Below are 15,134 nucleotides of genomic sequence, written 5' to 3' on the forward strand. Positions count from 1 at the left end.
AACAAAGTTGTCCGACTTAATATAATCCTCTGTCATGCACAATTGCACAGTGGACCAAGTCACTCTCCACCAGCCCCTCTTACCATCCCTCAAGGAAGGAACACTCTAGAACAACGGTTCTCAACCTTTTTCAGTTACTGTACCACCATCTGAATTTTGCTCTGCTCGGAGTACCCCCTCGTGCATTTTACCAGTAAGCCGATGGTCTCATGAGCCTTCTCAAGTAACCCCTGTGGATTCCCTGCTCTAGAATCCCACAAGGGACCAAAATACTACACCGAGCCCCCACTCAACCCCCGCACCAAAAAGTCAAAAGACTAGAAGTCAGCTGACACCCAAACAGTCACCATAGTTGGCAGGACAGCTGCAACCATCCGTATACTAGGCCTGTCTTCTGTCTGTCACACACATACACACACCTCAAAACAAATTAGCTGATCTTTCTATAATTAGAACCTATCAGTTCAGTTACTTGTAAAATGAGCTGACTTTTAGATCTGCTTCTCAGCGCAATGCCTTCTCAAGACGACCCTCGTGAACTAGACCACATAAACGGTGCTGCGTAGGCTGCAGTATTTATAGCAAGACTATCCTAAAAACGTTGCATATGCGTCACTGTACAAAGCACTCATAACAATGTAGCTAACCAACAACAAGAGAATAAAAAACATCTTAAAACGTAACACTGCACTGTCCATGCAAATAGCAAGTGTCACTATCAAATCACAACAACATTGGAGAGGATGGGCAGCTTGCCAGACATCAACGACCTCGTAGCGAAATAAGGGACGATTTATAGAACACAATACAACATGGGATGCTCAGCATATGTTAATTGTTACTAATGAATAGACTTTTATTAACATATCTGACTTACCTTCCAGTTGATCATGTGGTCCATGTCTGCTGTAATGTGATGTTGGACGGAACTGTGTTAAGAAAGTGGCTTTGGGTGAAGTTTCCCCTAGCACAGATATATGTAGCACTGCTCCGGGAAGAAGGAAAGTATAATGTGTTACTTTTAGAGGCGGGGCTTAAAACATTCTACCAATAAGAACGCACAATTTGTTTGATGTACATTATTTCGACCAATCGTCATCTAAGAGTCGTAGAACAAACCGGTAGGTTAGCCAATGAATTGGCACTTAGAGTTTCACGGGAAACATGTTATGACGAATGGAAAAGAACCGTCTAGAAGTGACTCCAAAGATATTCTTACTTTTTACGATAAAGTTACAACCTTGTAACGGGGCTTGCTAATCTGATTAGCCATGTTATTATTGCTGAATCAGATTAAATGTAGACCTACTCCATCACCAATTATGGATTTTACCGTTCGAATTTCACACACTTTGTTGTACTTCTAGCCAACATCTAGCTATAGACACCGCCATACAGTTCAAATTATATTTATAGTCTATTATTAACCAGGTAGTTTGGGACCAGGATGCTGATTGACAGAAATAGCATTTCAGCTGTGTGTATACCAGACAATATACCATGGGTATGACATAAAATGCTTGTTAATTATGTTGGTAACCAGTTTATAATATGAATAAGGCACCTCAGGGGTTTATGGTTTAGGCCTATGGCCAGTATACACTACCACTGCTAAGGGCTGTGTCCAGGCACTCCACTTCACGTCGTGCGTAAGAACAGCGCTTAAGGGGGTATATTGGCCAATACAATACCCCCTCAGGCCTTTACTGCTTAAAGGTATGCTGTGTTCTATGGAAAACAATGTTGGCTATTTGAGGTCAAGCTACTATGACAATGCAGTTCAGTATCCTCTAGAGGGCGATAAATTACCTCTCCATCAGTCTGTTGCGTAGGGCGTTTATACTCCTAGGCACAGATCTCAAATCAGCTCATGAATCCAAAATCAAAACCTTAACCATTACGACCAAAACACCAAACTGACCTTAGATCAGTGTCTGGAGCGGATGACTTTTGTCAGGGCAGTGATCATTGTTGGTCACCACCCTGACAAAAGTGATCCGCACCAAGGCGCCCGTGTCTTCTTCTTCTACATGCCAGGATGGAGAGGAGCAGAGGGACATTGTCCAATGCCTGGAGGGAGGGAGAGAAAGGAGCAGGGTGATGAGAGAGAATGTGCTGTGTGTTTAGGTCTACAAGAAAAAGTTACAGAGGCTCATGAATGTTGGTAATGGTTAATTCACTATAGAACAAATCTATAAAATATAAATCAGCCATTCTTTTTTTAAATTAAATTTTTTATTTTTACCCCTTTTTCGTGGTATCCAATTGTTTAGTAGCTACTATCTTGTGTCATCGCTACAACTCCCGTACGGGCTCGGGAGAGACTAAGGTTGAAGGTCATGCGTCCTCCGATACACAACCCAACCAAGCCGCACAGCTTCTTAACACAGTGAGCATACAACCCAGAAGCCAGCCGCACCAATGTGTCGGAGGAAACACCGTGCACCTGGCAACCTTGGTTAGCGCGCACTGCGCCAGGCCCGCCACAGGAGTCGCTGGTGCGTGATGAGACAAGGATATCCCTACCTGCCAAACCCTCCCTAACCCGGACGACGCTAGGCCAATTGTACATCGCCCCACGGACCTCCCGGTCGCGGCCGGTTACGACAGAGCCTGGGCGCAAACCCAGAGTCTCTGGTGGCACAGCTGGCGCTGCAGTACAGCGCCCTTAACCACTGCGCCACCCGGGAGGCCGTAAATCAGCCATTCTGTGGCAAACTAGATGGAAAGAAAATGAGTGCTTGTTTGACCAACAAAGTTGGCCTTTCAAAGTGTGTTGCATTATGGTTATAAAAAGACTTGACTACATGTCGACTGAATTAACTTTACAAAAATCTGTTTTTTTATGAAGTCGCCCTTCAAGTCGCTGCAGTTGCTTCTCACCAACTGCGCCATGCAGCCATCACCTGGATTTTGGGAGGCGCTATTTGTCAATCAATGTTTTTTTTGACCCACGTGAACATGGCCAAAGACCTGACTGAAACAGGAACCAACATTGCCAGGATTCTAAAGCTACAGGGGATAAAAATGAAAGTTTCTCTAACCAATGAATTGTAGACATGTTATGTTTTCCTTTTATGAGTGTGTGATATGTTTTAGGGTTAGAAAAGTTTATTTGGATATTTATTTAAAACAATTTTTTTAAACAATAGAAGCTATGTTGACACTGCCATATTAATATGAGCCTTGCTGTTGGAAAACCCTTACACTGTATGACCTTCGGGTGTCGCAGGTGCACCTACCTCCAACTTCACTCTCCGACTTTCATCTACGGTCAGTCAGTTAGCAGTCACCTGCAGTCGTTTTGATGCTCTTGAACACGGCCAATGTATCACCCCCTTTCCACATCTGCACTGATCTGAAAATAACTAGACAGGTGGAAAGAAAAGGAAATAGTCTTGTAACCTCTAACCCCTTCCTCCACCTCCTTCCATCTCTCCCCGGGCCACACCACCCAATGGGCTGACAGGGCGCAGATCCTGCTGGGAGAAACAACACAGGATTCTGGGAAAAGCCGAGGGAGGTCTTTTCTTCTTAATGAAAACACCACCTGTGTCTCTTTATACAGTAGAATATCTGGGTATCAAAGAGGCCTTATTTGTTTAAAGATGTTTTTTGTTGTTGAGCAGTTAGATGTGAAAGTGTTTGTTTGCTTTCTAGTCGTCTGAAGAGTGCTGGAGAGAAACACTTCCCTGCTGAGGACACACAGCTGATGGAGGAGGATGGATATCCTCACACGCACACACACACACACACACACACACACACACACACACACACACACACACACACACACAGGAGTAAACCAGGTGTACACACACCTGGTGTCAAGTATGTTCCATGCTGACAGGCAATCCCCCATTACCTGTGCTCAGCTGTAAGGTCAAAGGTAAATAGGTCCACCAGTCATGAGATAGCATCATCATGGCTCTTGTAAATGTTAAAGAGATTCAGCCAAACATGGCTCCCTACCCAGGATTCCATGCCGCTCCCTACCAGTACTCTAAAGGACTGGTCATTCACTAGCAATGTACTTGGCAACATGATATGCCAGAGACAGAACAGTGATGTGACGCCCACTTGGCAGCCAGTTACTTACTCTGACCTACTTTCAGCTAAACCACAGGAGTGTTACTTACTCTGACCTACCTTCAGCTAAACCACTGGAGTGTTACTTACTCTGATCTACCTTCAGTTAAACCACAGGAGTGTTACTTACTCTGACCTACCTTCAGCTAAACCACAGGAGTGTTACTTACTCTGACCTACCTTCAGCTAAACCACAGGAGTGTTACTTACTCTGACCTACTTTCAGCTAAACCACAGGAGTGTTACTTACTCTGACCTACCTTCAGTTAAACCACAGGAGTGTTACTTACTCTGACCTACCTTCAGCTAAACCACAGGAGTGTTACTTACTCTGACCTACCTTCAGCTAAACCACAGGAGTGTTACTTACTCTGACCTACCTTCAGTTAAACCACAGGAGTGTTACTTACTCTGACCTACCTTCAGCTAAACCACAGGAGTGTTACTTACTCTGACCTACCTTCAGCTAAACCACAGGAGTGTTACTTACTCTGACCTACCTTCAGTTAAACCACAGGAGTGTTACTTACTCTGACCTACCTTCAGTTAAATCACAGGTGTGTTACTTACTCTGACCTACCTTCAGTTAAACCACAGGAGTGTTACTTACTCTGACCTACCTTCAGCTAAACCACAGGAGTGTTACTTACTCTGACCTACCTTCAGTTAAACCACAGGAGTGTTACTTACTCTGACCTACCTTCAGTTAAACCACAGGAGTGTTACTTACTCTGACCTACCTTCAGCTAAACCACAGGAGTGTTACTTACTCTGACCTACCTTCAGTTAAACCACAGGAGTGTTACTTACTCTGACCTACCTTCAGTTAAACCACAGGAGTGTTACTTACTCTGACCTACCTTCAGTTAAACCACAGGAGTGTTACTTACTCTGACCTACCTTCAGTTAAACCACAGGAGTGTTACTTACTCTGACCTACCTTCAGCTAAACCACAGGAGTGTTACTTACTCTGACCTACCTTCAGCTAAACCACAGGAGTGTTACTTACTCTGACCTACCTTCAGTTAAACCAAAGGAGTGTTACTTACTCTGACCTACCTTCAGCTAAACCACAGGAGTGTTACTTACTCTGACCTACCTTCAGTTAAACCACAGGAGTGTTACTTACTCTGACCTACCTTCAGTTAAACCACAGGAGTGTTACTTACTCTGACCTACCTTCAGTTAAACCACAGGAGTGTTACTTACTCTGACCTACCTTCAGCTAAACCACAGGAGTGTGATTTCCACCATCAGTGTCAAGCCAACTCCATGTATGGTGATGTGTGTATGAGTGCGTTTATCTTTACAGCCCCATGGCAATCACATGCTCACAATCACACACACACACACACACACACCCTGGTAGATATGTGACCTTTCTTCATATGTGGCCTCGTGTGGAAGGTTATTAATAATTTTCACAATATCATAATTAATAAACTTGACTTTTTAAAAAAACAAAAAACACCCAAAAATCTGGTGTTTCTATGTCAAATGGTTTTGTTATATTTTAGTCTTCTGTGATTTACAGTGCCTCCCGTAATTATTGAGACAGTAAAGCATGTTTTCATCTTTTGGCTCTATATACTCAGTATACTCCAAAATTTTGGATTTGAAATCAAACTTTGACTATGAGGTTAGTGTCAACTGTCAGCTTTAATTTGAGGGTATTTTCATCCAAATCGGGTGAATCCACTTTTTGTACAGACTCCCCCAATTTTAGGGGAGCAAAAGTTTTCGGACATATTCACTTATATATGTATTAAAAAGTAGTAAAAAGTATTTGGCCCTGTATTCTGCCGTTTTGGAGTAATTTTTATTGTAAATAAGAATATAAAATGTTTCTAAAGACCACCATGATTACAGATAATCCTGAATGGATCGTCAATAATGATGAGTGAGAAAGTTACAGACGCACACATTTCATACCACCAAGACGTGCTAACCTTACACCATTAAATCATAACAGGGGAGGTTAGCATTTATAGGGGGGGTATGATATTTGTGTGTCTGTAACTTTCTCACTCACCTAAATAACAAACTGACCTTGTTTAACAGCTGTGTGTGTGTGTGTATGTGTGCGCGTGCGTGCGTGTGTGTGTGTGCATGCGTGTGCGCATGCGAATATGCGTGTGTATCAATAGGCAGTAATGCAATGCATCATAGGACCGGAGATAATTACATTTCTTGCTTGAAGTCACATGGAAATGAAGTATAAAACAAGCACACACTGTACTTATGTTCGCTGTATGCTACGATGGTTGCATATGAGTGATCTGAGTGAGTGATCATATTTGGAGAGAGGTGAAAAACCATTGATAATGTCTGCACTGCATGATTGAGCATTCATTTCATGTAAAGTTGACCTGTCCTTCACATGAGCTATGACATCTAAACTTTTCAATGTTTTTGTCATCTGTATGGATGGAGTCTCTATATGCAGAGGAGAATACTGTATGGACCACAGTATGTGCCTCAGACAATGCTGCAAGCTACATCTGAGAATATGGACCACAGTATGTGCCTCAGACAGTGCCGCAAGCTACATCTGAGAATATGGACCACAGTATCTGCCTCAGACAGTGCTGCAAGCTACATCTGAGAATATGGACCACAGTATCTGCATCAGACAATGCTGTAAGCTACATCTGAGAATATGGACCACAGTATGTGCCTCAGACAATGCTGCAAGCTACATCTGAGAATATGGACCACAGTATGTGCCTCAGACAGTGCCGCAAGCTACATCTGAGAATATGGACCACAGTATCTGCCTCAGACAGTGCTGCAAGCTACATCTGAGAATATGGACCACAGTATCTGCATCAGACAGTGCTGCAAGCTACATCTGAGAATATGGACCACAGTATCTGCATCAGACAGTGCTGCAAGCTACATCTGAGAATATGGACACAGTATCTGCCTCAGACAGTGCAGCAAGCTACATCTGAGAATATGGACACAGTATCTGCCTCAGACAATGCTGCAAGCTACATCTGAGAATATGGACCACAGTATCTGCCTCAGACAGTGCTGCAAGCTACATCTGAGAATATGGACCACAGTATGTGCCTCAGACAATGCTGCAAGCTACATCTGAGAATATGGACCACAGTATGTGCCTCAGACAGTGCAGCAAGCTACATCTGAGAATATGGACCACAGTATGTGCCTCAGACAGTGCTGCAAGCTACATCTGAGAATATGGACCACAGTATCTGCCTCAGACAGTGCTGCAAGCTACATCTGAGAATATGGACCACAGTATCTGCCTCAGACAGTGCTGCAAGCTACATCTGAGAATATGGACCACAGTATCTGCATCAGACAGTGCTGCAAGCTACATCTGAGAATATGGACCACAGTATCTGCATCAGACAGTGCTGCAAGCTACATCTGAGAATATGGACCACAGTATCTGCCTCAGACAGTGCTGCAAGCTACATCTGAGAATATGGACACAGTATCTGCCTCAGACAGTGCTGCAAGCTACATTTGAGAATATGGACCACAGTATCTGCCTCAGACAGTGCTGCAAGCTACATTTGAGAATATGGACCACAGTATCTGCCTCAGACAGTGCTGCAAGCTACATCTGAGAATATGGACCACAGTATCTGCCTCAGACAGTGCTGCAAGCTACATCTGAGAATATGGACCACAGTATCTGCCTCAGACAGTGCTGCAAGCTACATCTGAGAATATGGACCACAGTATCTGCATCAGACAGTGCTGCAAGCTACATCTGAGAATATGGACCACAGTATCTGCATCAGACAGTGCTGCAAGCTACATCTGAGAATATGGACACAGTATCTGCCTCAGACAGTGCAGCAAGCTACATCTGAGAATATGGACACAGTATCTGCCTCAGACAATGCTGCAAGCTACATCTGAGAATATGGACCACAGTATCTGCCTCAGACAGTGCTGCAAGCTACATCTGAGAATATGGACCACAGTATGTGCCTCAGACAATGCTGCAAGCTACATCTGAGAATATGGACCACAGTATGTGCCTCAGACAGTGCAGCAAGCTACATCTGAGAATATGGACCACAGTATGTGCCTCAGACAGTGCTGCAAGCTACATCTGAGAATATGGACCACAGTATCTGCCTCAGACAGTGCTGCAAGCTACATCTGAGAATATGGACCACAGTATCTGCCTCAGACAGTGCTGCAAGCTACATCTGAGAATATGGACCACAGTATCTGCATCAGACAGTGCTGCAAGCTACATCTGAGAATATGGACCACAGTATCTGCATCAGACAGTGCTGCAAGCTACATCTGAGAATATGGACCACAGTATCTGCCTCAGACAGTGCTGCAAGCTACATCTGAGAATATGGACACAGTATCTGCCTCAGACAGTGCTGCAAGCTACATTTGAGAATATGGACCACAGTATCTGCCTCAGACAGTGCTGCAAGCTACATTTGAGAATATGGACCACAGTATCTGCCTCAGACAGTGCTGCAAGCTACATCTGAGAATATGGACCACAGTATCTGCCTCAGACAGTGCTGCAAGCTACATTTGAGAATATGGACCACAGTATCTGCCTCAGACAGTGCTGCAAGCTACATTTGAGAATATGGACCACAGTATCTGCCTCAGACAGTGCTGCAAGCTACATTTGAGAATATGTGAATAAAGACTTGAATAAAAAGGAGGGCAGGATATGGATGTGTGACATTGGTACTTTGACAACTTGAGTTTTATCAGTCTCTGGAGAATCATTCTATTAGAGAGAGAGAGAGCAAGAGAGAGTGAGTGGGAGTGAGAGAGAGAGAGAGAGAGAGAGAGAGAGAGAAGAAATAGGGAGAAAAACAGAAAGAAAGAAAGACAGAAAGAAAGAAAAAGTGGGAGAGAGTGAGAGAGAATTACAGGGGAGACGTTCATTGTGATCCACGGTCGGACCCTGAGGCTCTAGTTTCCATGGTAATGCTATTGCGGGGTGTTTGGTTAAGGGTGTTAGGATGTTGTTCATACAAGGAAGCATGGAGACGTGGTTATTTTACCATAGAAGGACAGGAACAAGGGGATACAGTGGACATTTAGGTCTTTTTTTATTTTATTTTATTTTCCACATTTTGTTAAGTTACAGCCTTATTCTAAAATGAATTAAATAAAAATAATTCCTCATCAATCTACACACAATACCCCATAATGACAAAGTGAAAACAGGTTTTTAGAAATAAAATAAAAACAGAAATACCTTATTTAAATAAGTATTCAGACCCTTTGCTATGAGACTCGAAATTGTGCTCAGGTGCATCCTGTTTCCATTGATCATCCTCGAGATGTTTCTACAACTTGTTTGGAGTCCACCTCTGGTAAATTCAATTGATTGGACATAATTTGGAAAGGCACACACTATATACTATCTATATAAGGTCCCACAGTTGACAGTGCATGTCAGAGCTAAAACCAAGCCATGAGGTCGAAGGAATTGACCATAGAGCTTCGAGATAGGATTGTGTCGAGTCACAGATCTGGGGAAGAGTACCAAAACATTTCTGCAGCATTGCAGGTCCCCAAAAACAGTGGCCTCCATCATTCTTAAATGGAAAAAGTTTGGAATCACCAAGACTCTTCCTAGAGCTGGCCACCCGGCCAAAGTGAGCAATCAGGGTAGAAGGGCCTTGGTCAAGGAGGTAACAGAGCTCCAGAGTTCCTCTGTGGAGATGGGAGAACTTTCCAGAAGGACAATCATCTGCAACACTCCACCAATCAGGCCTTTATGGTAGAGTGGCAAGACAGAAGCCACTCCTCAGTAAAAAGCACATGACAGCCCGCTTGGAGTTTGCCAAAAGGAACCTACAAGACTCTCAGACCATGAGAAACAAGATTCTCCGGTCTGATGAAACCAAGATTGAACTCTTTGCCCTGAAGAGGAAACCTGGCACCATCCCTACGGTAAAGCATGGTGGTGGCAGCATCATGCTGTGGGGATGTTTTTCAGCGGCAGGGACTGGGAGACTAGCCAGGATTGAGAGAAAGATAAAAGGTGCATAGAAAGTGCAAAGAGGTCCTTGATGAAAACCTGCTCCAGAGCATTCAGGACCTCAGACTGGGGCGAAGACACCGTACGATTGGCTTTGGGACAAGTCTCTGAATGTCCTTGAGTGGTTGAACCCGACCGGACTTGAACCCGATCGAACATCTCTGGAGCGACCTGATAATAGCTGTGCAGTGACACTCCCCATCCAACCTGACAAAGCTTGAGAGGATCTGCATAGGAGAATGGGAGAAACTCCTCAAATACAGGTGTGCCAAGCTTGTAGCGTCATCCCCAAGAAGACTCAAGGCTGTAATCGCTGCCAAAAGTGTTTCAACAAAGTACTGAGTAAAGGGTCTGAATACTTATGTAAATGTCATATTTAATTTATTTTGCAAAGTTTGCAAACATTTCTAAAAACAGTTTTTGCTTTGTCATTATGGGGTATTGTGTGTAGATTGATAAGGGGGGGAAACGATTTCATCCATTCCAGAATAAGGCTGTAACGTAACAAAATGTGGAAAAAGTGAAGGGGTCTGAATCCTTGTATATGAACATATGTACTTGAGTGCATTTGTGTAGCTGGCTGCATGTGGGTGGATGTACATATGTATATATCTTACTCTTTCTCCTAAAGCAGTGATATTGATGGATTTGAGCCAAGTATGTTGGTTGGGTCAATAGTAACCATACACAGACTCAGACTCAGACACACACACACACACACACACACACACACACACACACACACACACACACACACACACACACACACACACACACACACACACACACACACACACACACACACACACACACACACACACACACACACACACAGGGCTATTTATATCCATCCCTGAGGCACCGAAGCCTCTCCTCTGATATTAAAAGAGCAGGTCAAAGGTGAAAAAACAACCTCCAACCTCTCCAGGTGAACAGTAATCCAGATGTTTCTGACACTGATGTTCATAACCTTTTTGGATTTCTGTTCACAGGAAAGATGCTCTCACACACACTCACAAACACACACATGCTCACACACATGCACACACAAACACACTGCCTCGCACTTGCTTGTTTGTGTTCCATTATTAATGTGCCTGGCTTAGATCTCTCATAGCTCAATGAGTACCAGTGGGAGAGATAAGGCTGTTGATGCTGTGTGTTGTCTTAGTAGTTAGTAGCATTGTTAGCTGTGTGAGACAACATGCTAGCTTTCATTCGCCACAGTGTATTAACTGTGATATAATGACAGGGATGTGTCATTGGTTGGCGTTAACTGAAGTAGAAGACTGCTCACTAACTAGCGATGTTAGTTAAAGTAGGCAGAAGCTTCTGACAGAGGGCAGAGAGGATAGGGATGGAGAAAGAGAGGAGACAAGTGAAGAGGTACTAAGAAAGGAGAGAGGAGAGGAGACGGGGAGAGAAAGAGTGTGTGAGAGAGAGAGTAGGAGAGAAGAGAGAGGAGGAGAGTTGATTGAGCTCTCTACACGTCCCCAACATCTGTCGTCCCTCCTCTCTCATCTCCATGGAAACGCCAAAAGCTGCCTCCTCAATGTGAGGATCCTTTCATCTCTATCACCAGGTGTCTCTCCCACACACTCTTCTTCTTAATATACACACTCATCTTCTTCTTCTTCTTCTTCTATTCTTACAGATGAGAAGGAACAGTGTAGGTGTTCTGGGACCCAGAGGATTTGAACCCGAGACTATCATCCCATTGAGCCAACGGCTCAGGGAGCCAACACAAGTGTTTATATCTCAGGTTAGGCTCCTCATAGTTCACCCAACCACTCCTTGTTCCTGTCATACAACCCCTGTCAGACTGCTGGTTTTCAGTCGGTTAAGAAAAGGTTAGTTGCCTCCCTGCTTGTAACCAACACCTCACACATTCAATTCACATGGTGCCTGCAAGGATGTTCAATTCACATGGTGCCTGCAAGAATGTTCAATTCACATGGTGCCTGCAAGGATGTTCAATTCACATGGTGCCTGCAAGGATGTTCAATTCACATGCTATATCTTAACCGCCATCGATAAGAAACAATACTGTGCAGCCGTATTCATTGACCTGGCCAAGGATTTCGACTCTGTCAATCACCACATCCTCATCGGCAGACTCGATAGCCTTGGTTTCTCAAATGATTGCCTCGCCTGGTTCGCCAACTACTTCTCTGATAGAGTTAATTGTGTCAAATCAGAGGGCTGTTGTCCGGGCCTCTGGCAGTCTCTATGGGGGTGCCACAGGGTTCAATTCTTGGACCGACTCTCTTCTCTGTATACATCAATGATGTCACTCTTGCTGCTGGTGAGTCTCTGATCCACCTCTACGCAGACGACACCATTCTGTATACTTCTGGCCCTTCTTTGGACACTGTGTTAACAACCCTCCAGACGAGCTTCAATGCCATTACCATTACACTATTTTTCCAACTTATTGAGGAAAATAAGAACAATCCGGAATTCCTTTTTGATACTGTCGCAAAGCTAACTAAAAAGCAGCATTCCCCAAGAGAGGATGACTTTCACTTCAGCAGTAATAAATTCATGAACTTCTTTGAGGAAAAGATCATGATTATTAGAAAGCAAATTACGGACTCCTCTTTAAATCTGCGTATTCCTTCAAAACTCAGTTGTCCTGAGTCTGCAGGACCTAGGATCAAGAGAGACACTCAAGTGTTTTAGTACTATATCTCTTGACACAATGATGAAAATAATCATGGCCTCTAAACCTTCAAGCTGCAAACTGGACCCTATTCCAACTAAACTACTGAAAGAGCTGCTTCCTGTTCTTGGCCCTCCTATGTTGAACATAATAAACGGCTCTCTATCCACTGGATGTGTACCAAACTCACTAAAAGTGGCAGTAATAAAGCCTCTCTTGAAAAAGCCAAACCTTGACCCAGAAAATATTTTTAAAACTATCGGCCCATATCGAATCTTCCATTCCTCTCAAAAATGTTAGAAAACGCTGTTGCACAGCAACTCACTGCTTTCCTGAAGACAAACAATGTATACGAAATGCTTCAGTCTGGTTTTAGACCCCATCATAGCACTGAGACTGCACTTGTGAAGGTGGTAAATGTCCTTTTAATGGCATCAGACAGAGGCTCTGCATCTGTCCTTGTGCTCCTAGACCTTAGTGCTGCTTTTGATTCCATCAATCACCACATTCATTTGGAAAGATTGGAAACCCAAATTGGTCTACACGGGCAAGTTCTGGCCTGGTTTAGATCTTATCTGTCGGAAAGATATCAGTTTCTCTCTGTGAATGGTTTGTCTTCTGACAAATCAACTGTAAATTTCTGTGTTCCTCAAGGTTCCGTTTTAGGACCACTATTGTTTTCACTATATATTTTACCTCTTGGGGATGTCATTCATAAACATAATGTTAACTTTCACTGCTATGCAGATGACACACAGCTGTACATTTCAATGAAACATGGTGAAGCCCCAAAATTGCCATCGCTAGAAGCATGTGTTTCAGACATAAGGAAGTGGATGGCTGCAAACGTTCTACTTTTAAACTCGGACAAAACAGAGATGCTTGTTCTAGGTCCCAAAAAACAAAGAGATCTTCTGTTGAATCTGACAATTAATCTTAATGGTTGTACATTCGTCTCAAATAAAACTGTGAAGGACCCCGGCGTTACTCTGGACGCTGATCTCTCTTTTGAAGAACATATCATGACTGTTTCAAGGACAGTTTTTTTCTATCTACGTAACATTGCAAAAATAAGAAACTTTCTGTCCAAAAATGATGCAGAAAAATTATTCCATGCTTATGTCACTTCTAGGTTAGACTACTGCAATGCTCTACTTTCCGGCTACCTGGATAAAGCACTAAATAAACTTCAGTTAGTGCTAAATACGGCTGCTAGAATCCTGACTAGAACCCAAAAAATGTATCATATTACTCCAGTGCTAGCCTCTCTACACTGGCTTCCTGTCAAGGCAAGGGCTGATTTCAAGGTTTTACTGCTAACCTACAAAGCATTACATGGGCTTGCTCCTACCTATCTCTCTGATTTGGACCTGCCGCACATACCTACACGTACGCTACGGTCACAAGACGCAGGCCTCCTAATTGTCCCTAGAATTGCTAAGCAAACATCTGGAGGCAGGGCTTTCTCCTATAGAGCTCCATTTTTATGGAATGGTCTGCCTACCCATGTGAGAGACGCAAACTCGGTCTCAACCTTTAAGTCTTTACTGAAGACTCATCTCTTCAGTGGGTCATATGATTGAGTGTAGTCTGGCCCAGGAGTGTGAAGGTGAACGGAAAGGCTCTGGAGCAACGAACCGCCCTTGTTGTCTCTGCCTGGCCGGTTCCCCTCTTTCCACTGGGATTCTCTGCCTCTAACCCTATTACAGGGGCTGAGTCACTGGCTTACTAGGGCTCTTTCATACAGTCTCTAGGAGGGGTGCGTCACTTGAGTGGGTTGAGTTACTGATGTGATCTTCCTGTCTGGGTTGGTGCCCCCCCTTGGGTTGTGCCGTGGCGGAGATCTTTGTGGGCTATACTCGGCCTTGTCTCAGGATGGTAAGTTGGTGGTTGAAGATATCCCTCTAGTGGTGTGGGGGCTGTGCTTTGGCAAAGTGGGTGGGGTTATATCCTTCCTGTTTGGCCCTGTCCGGGGGTATCATCGTATGGGGCCACAGTGTCTCCTGACCCCTCCTGTCTCAGCCTCCAGTATTTATGCTGCAGTAGTTTATGTGTCGGGGGGCTAGGGTCAGTTTGTTATATCTGGAGTACTTCTCCTGTCCTATCTGGTGTCTTGTGTGAATTTAAGTATGCTCTCTCTAATTCTCTCTTTCTTTCTCTCTCTCGGAGGACCTGAGCCCTAGGACCATGCCTCAGGACTACCTGGCATGATGACTCCTTGCTGTCCCCAGTCCACCTGGCCGTGCTGCTGTTCTAGTTTCAACTGTTCTGCCTGTGATTATTATTATTTGACCATGCTGGTCATTTATGAACATTTGAACATCTTGGCCATGTTCTATTATAATCTCCACCCGGCACAGCCAGAA

General features: G+C 44.0%; 1 long non-coding RNA gene across 1 annotated transcript in view; it reads right to left on the bottom strand.

Annotated features, from left to right (window-relative positions):
- Positions 1-1,922: 1,922 nt before the first annotated feature.
- LOC112253653 overlaps positions 1,923-15,134 on the bottom strand; it is a 20,009-nt gene continuing 6,797 nt past the window's right edge. The window contains exons 2-3 of the long non-coding RNA XR_002954052.2: positions 3,243-3,368; positions 1,923-2,070 (exon numbers count right to left, since the gene is read on the bottom strand). This is a non-coding gene — a long non-coding RNA (uncharacterized LOC112253653). The remainder of the gene's footprint in view (positions 2,071-3,242; positions 3,369-15,134) is intronic.

Source organism: Oncorhynchus tshawytscha, linkage group LG07 (genome assembly GCF_018296145.1).
Source record: "Oncorhynchus tshawytscha isolate Ot180627B linkage group LG07, Otsh_v2.0, whole genome shotgun sequence".
Lineage (NCBI taxonomy): Eukaryota > Metazoa > Chordata > Actinopteri > Salmoniformes > Salmonidae > Oncorhynchus > Oncorhynchus tshawytscha.